A 6051-nucleotide genomic window follows, 5' to 3' on the forward strand; every position below is an offset into this window, starting at 1 on the left:
TTTCATCAAGATTTGAAAGGAAATAATAATGTATTAGCACTTCCCCATAGGAGAGCATTGAGTCAATACTATAGTGTCCCTTTAAATAAAGTGTGTGCTATGGATCACCATTTAGGCCATAATACTCTCTTAATAACACTTTATATAATGGACGTTCTAAGCGAACAGTGTCCCCATGGCAACGGTACTCAAAGTTTACTTGAAGGTTTGGTGGACAAGACACCTACAGAAACATCTCTTCGGAGACGCTGTAAGCCGTTTCAAGTCCCTGGAAATCAGCTGATTGAGAGTGAAAACATGGGGGCCATCCAAGGGGGGCAGATATTCCTCTGCTTTATACAATGGGTTTGTCGAAGGCCTTTTCTATTTTGAGACTGGACATTTGGTATAATGGAGGATCATTTATGTGAAAGAAGCAGATACTTAGCAATCATGGTCTGGGATAAGTCTTGTTTGTTAGTCAGATATTTACCTCCCACTCAACATAAATGACACTTCCTTTGCCATCCCATTCATATTTCACTTCACCTGCTGCATCACCTGTTATCAGTTCATCTCCTTCACAGAAAGACCCTCAATATCTGTAATACAGACATAGACTGTTATATTTCCCACAACTACAGAGTGTACTATACGTCCCTACCCACCCAGCACACAGATACACTGGATGCATAAGATATATGGATGGGGCCATTCTGTATATACCCCAGGTCATCTCCCCACAGCCGTATCATATCTCCCAGGTCATCTCCCCACAGCCGTATCATATCTCCCAGGTCATCTCCCCACAGCCGTATCATATCTCCCAGGTCATCTCCCCACAGCCGTGTTGTTATGGTACTTTTTAGCAGTAAACCAAAATGTTTAAATGTCTATCTGTTCCTGTCCAAATCAATAAAATTAAATTGCGTATATACGCTGAAGTAATTAAGTCTGACACACAAGGTTCAGGTTAAAATAACTTCGAGAAAATTTATTGGCAAGTGATTAAAAAGCGGACGCGCAGGCCCTTTTAAGAGACATTTTACGTCATCATTGATTATTAGAATATCAGCAAATAAACATCATTAATTGGATTAATGTTAAGTGTCGGGATTAGTGTCCTCCTATCAATATTATTAATTGGCTCGAAGACTAAGTGGTTAGTCCCGTGCCCACCCACCAAGAGGTGGGATTGTTCTGGACACGGGTGGGGGACAAGGGGTCTTGAGCGTCATTTTACACGGTCGGTGATCTCAGGCCTCGTGGCCAGGTGCAAGGTCTCTTATGAATAGAACATTTCATTACTACTGTGTTCTCATGGCCTTCAAATTATACTATGTTGCAAATCTAAGGAAAAAGTCAGCAATTCCTGTGTTAATCATGTCTTTATAGAAAATACAGTCTTTGTCTATTGTATTAGATGTGCTGGGAAATTCTGTCATGTAAGGTAGTTTTAAAATGAACAAGTTAGGTTATGAGGACAAAATGGAGGATTGAAGAAGTCAGGTTAGGAGGACAAAATGGAGGATTGTCACAGTATAAAGTTAATATGGAGTTAGTGCAATAATTGAATACACATACAATAAGGATTTTTAAATAATCCCACATCAGTATCATATCTCCCAGGTCATCTCCCCACAGCCGTATCATATCTCCCAGGTCATCTCCCCACAGCCGTATCATATCTCCCAGGTCATCTCCCCACAGCCGTATCATATCTCCTAGGTCATCTTCCCACAGCCATACCATATCTCCCAGGTCATCTCCCCACAGCCCTATAATATCTCCCAGGTCATCTCCCCACAGCCATACCATATCTCCCAGGTCATCTCCCCACAGCCGTATCATATCTCCCAGGTAATTTCCCCACAGCCATATCATATCTCCCAGGTCATATCCTCACAGCCATATCATATCTCCCAGGTCATCTCCCCACAGCCATATCATATCTCCCAGGTCATATCCTCACAGCCATATCATAGCTCCCAGGTCATCTCCCCACAGCCCTATCATATCTCCCAGGTCATTTCCCCACAGCCATATCATATCTCCCAGGTCATCTCCCCACAGCCGTATCATATCTCCTAGGTCATCTCCCCACAGCCATATCATATCTCCCAGGTCATATCCTCACAGCCATATCATATCTCCCAGGTCATCTCCCCACAGCCCTATCATATCTCCCAGGTCATTTCCCCACAGCCATATCATATCTCCCAGGTCATCTCCCCACAGCCGTATCATATCTTCCAGGTCATCTCCCCAGAGCAACATCATATTTCCCAGGTCAACGCCCCTCTCTATTTACTCACAGTCATATCTACATTTTATCGCCCGGTATCCATGTTAACCAGTTCATTTTTCCACAACCCCATCCCACAGTCCATCTTCCTACAGCCATTTCCCACACAAATCAGGGCCTGCAAACCCATTTTGACCTAATTTAAGGAACACTATAGTTTCAGGAAGACAAACCTTTCCAGACATTCGTAATAACAGTTTAGGTACTGGGCCCCTCCTCTCTGTACTTTAAAAGGGGGATTTTACTCACCTTTTCTCCCATACCATGCCAGTCTCGCTGCCAGCCCCTGCCTCCGTGGCTGAGATTATCAAATTTGCCGATCTCGGCCAATCAATGCTTTTCCATAGGAAAGTAGTGAGGCTATTGCCCATGAAAAGGCAGTGTTTACATTAAAGAGCCTGCATGCATAGACATCAGAATAACTACATTATTCTCTGGTTACTATAGTGTACCTTTAAAGAGGTTACCCCAGCATGTAATTAGAGAGATACAATCATCTCCCTTCCATTGTAATACTATAGGGTGTGTTCAGCTAATATAAAAGGCAGTCACTGCTGTTAAACAAGTCAATATGTATAAAAAAACAAAACATGCAAAATAAGCCCTAGTAAAATATAACAAGTATAACAAATGCCAATCGTCATGCAATATATTAAAGCACACTGATTAAACACTAGTACCGATATTCACAATAATCGCACAATACTAGAAAATGAAACAGAAATTACAATAGCAGCAATCAGCTGCAATTTTTATCTTTATTGATTTATTGAATTAATTAATTTAGCAGTTTGTGTAACACATATTGTGGCTCCAATAGAGTATAATTCCCAGGGACCAATAGAACGATGCTCGTGGGATTAAGGCAAGCTCCAGCAGTCAAACGGTAGCCGTGTCCTATCACTCACTGTATTACTACACCCCCAAACAAGGCAGCCTTCTGATTCCTAACCGGTCTCAGCCGAGCAATTGTGAAGCTACCCATAATGTGCCCATAGTATGCTTATAGTGTGCCCATAGTATGCTCATAGTGTGCCCATAGTGTCCCCATAGAGTGTCTATAGTATGCTTATAGTGTGCCCATAGAGTGTCTGTAGTGTGCTTATAGTGTGCCCATAGTGTCCCCATAGAGTGTCTATAGTGTGCTTATTGTGTGCCCATAGAGTGTCTATAGTATGCTTATAGTGTGCCCATAGAGTGTCTGTAGTGTGCCCATAGTGTCCCCATAGAGTGTCTATAGTGTGCTTATTGTGTGCCCATAATGTGCCTATAGTGTGCTTATAGCGTGGCCATAGTGTGCCTATAGTGTGCCCATAGTATGCTCATAGTGTCCCCATAGAGTGTCTATAGTGTGCTTATTGTGTGCCTATAGTGTGCCCATAATGTGCCCATAGTATGCTTATTGTGTGCTCATAGTGTGCCCATAGTGTCCCCATAGAGTGTCTATAGTGTGCTTATAGTGTCCCCATAGTGTGCTCGTAGTATGCACATAGTGTGCTCATAGTGTCCCCATAGAGTGTCTATAGTGTGCCCATAGTGTCCCCATAGATTGTATATAGTGTGCCCATAGTGTCCCCATTGTGTGCCCATAGTGTCCCCATAGAGTGTCTATAGTGTGCCCATAGTGTGCCCATAGTGTGCTTATATTGTGCCTATAGTGTGCTCATAGTGTGCCCATAGTGTGCTTATATTGTGCCTATAGTGTGCTTATAGTCTGCTCGTAGTGTGCCTATAGTGTGCACAAAATGTGCCTATAGTGTGCTCATAGTGTGCCCATAATGTGCCCATAGTGTGCTTATAGTGTGCCCATAATGTGCTTGTAGTTTGTACATAGTGTGCTCGTAGTGTGCCCACAGTGTGCTTATAGTGTGCCCATGGTGTGCTTACAGTGTGCCCATAGTGTGCCCAGTGTAGTGTGCCCAAATGGAACGCTGCTGACAGTAGTACGATGTTAGCCTCCAATAATGAGCTTGAATCACTTCCGGTTGAACCATTTTTTCCCCAAAACAGAACATTTTTTGTGATGCCGTAATTTCAGTCATATGTCGGTTTTTGAGCTATTATACTTTTAAGGCGCTGCTTATAAAAATGTTTATTGTAAAAGTTTTTATTTAGCACCATATATACATTTGTTTTATAGTTTGAAATATGTTGGTAGGGCTTGACAACATTTCTGTACTGAAACCGGATTCAGAAATGAATCACACAAACCAAAATGGGCACAAAATGGGGCAAATCGGTGTACCCACTATTTGGTTCATAGATCCATAGAAATGAGAAACGTAACCTAGGGAGGGAAAAACAGGAGCAGCTTTAAAAAATAAATTAAAAAAAGAATGAATAATAATATATTGATACAAATAAAAAAAGGTATTTGTAACTGCTCGTCCTTGGTTCCCTTTATTGCTCGTCTCCCTTGATCTGTGAATACAATCAACATTTACTGACTGTCACTAACCAGAGAGAACGTCTGTTTTCCCATCAAGCAGCTCTTTTTTTGGTTTAACTCTTCCTCTGGTCCTAAAGGGGTTAAAGGAGACAATCTGTGTCCTGGTCTTATGTTATCCCACTAAGGCAAGGATAAAGGCATCTTACCTATTTTATTCCAATTCAACTATATTCAAATTAAAATAAAGTCACACAAAAAATAAAATAAAACAATATTCATGCTACAAAAATAAACAAACAAAAATCCATTCTCAATCAGCTTGGAAGCCAACCAATCACAGTCAAGTCTCGCTTCACATGTACTGAAAGTGTTAATCGCGGTGGAAACCTTACACCTGGTCTTCACGTTTAAATTCCGCTTTTGATGCCATTCTCCTTTAGAAAAGAAACCACCGTAAATATTCTACTATCAAGTTAAAAACTAGCATTATACTTCCTCTACCTAACACATTATTTATTATTATTATTTACAAAGCGCCAACATATTCTGCAGCGCTGTACAATAGGTGGACTAACAGAGACGCATTTGTAGCCAGACGAGTTGGACACACAGGAACAGAGGGTGCTGGGTGCCCTGCTCAAACAAGCTGACATTGAAATGCTTTCCTATATAAATCGCTGTAAATGCTGAGGGTAGTTAAATACTACAGAAATGATTGTAATTTGTAGAACTTAATTCCTTTAAAAGGAACACTCTTCATGAAAAAAAAAAAATGAATACAAATCACAGTTTAGTAGATATTCCCCCAATGGAAACACAAATACAGTTAATTATTGGAGTTAGATCTAAAAACAGCTTGCAATACCTGCAGTGTTTTATGTCTGCAGCCTTTGCCACCCCTCCACTTCTAATCTCACCCAGAATTTCTAAAAAGAAGATTAAAAAAGAATAAATAGATTAAAATTAAACATGACATTCAGCAGAGTTAACAGAAGACAAATACAGCCTCTCCGACTGTTTGATTGACAGCTGGGGACTCATTTCTAAAAGTGCCAAACTCACTTAAGAGCTTATAGACATGTTTGTAAAATGCAGCTGAGCTCTGATTCTCTGGTCGAAGTGCTCTAAGTGTGTGTGTGTGTCTTTCTGATTTTATTTCTATACCCTGTCAGTGTATTTTGTCTACCGTATTACAATGACAGATCAGTAGAATGTTGGAACAATCGCTGCGTGTGACAATGCCCGGGGTGCGGTTTGGAGGCTGTCCTATGTAACAGGGCTGGCATTGTCTTTGGGGTGTTTAACTCCTCTATTGGAGATTCCCGGTCTCCTTGGAGATAACTAACAATCCCTGCAGCCCAATGTACACAGCTTCTGT

Source organism: Pelobates fuscus, chromosome 2 (assembly GCF_036172605.1).
Source record: "Pelobates fuscus isolate aPelFus1 chromosome 2, aPelFus1.pri, whole genome shotgun sequence".
NCBI lineage: Eukaryota > Metazoa > Chordata > Amphibia > Anura > Pelobatidae > Pelobates > Pelobates fuscus.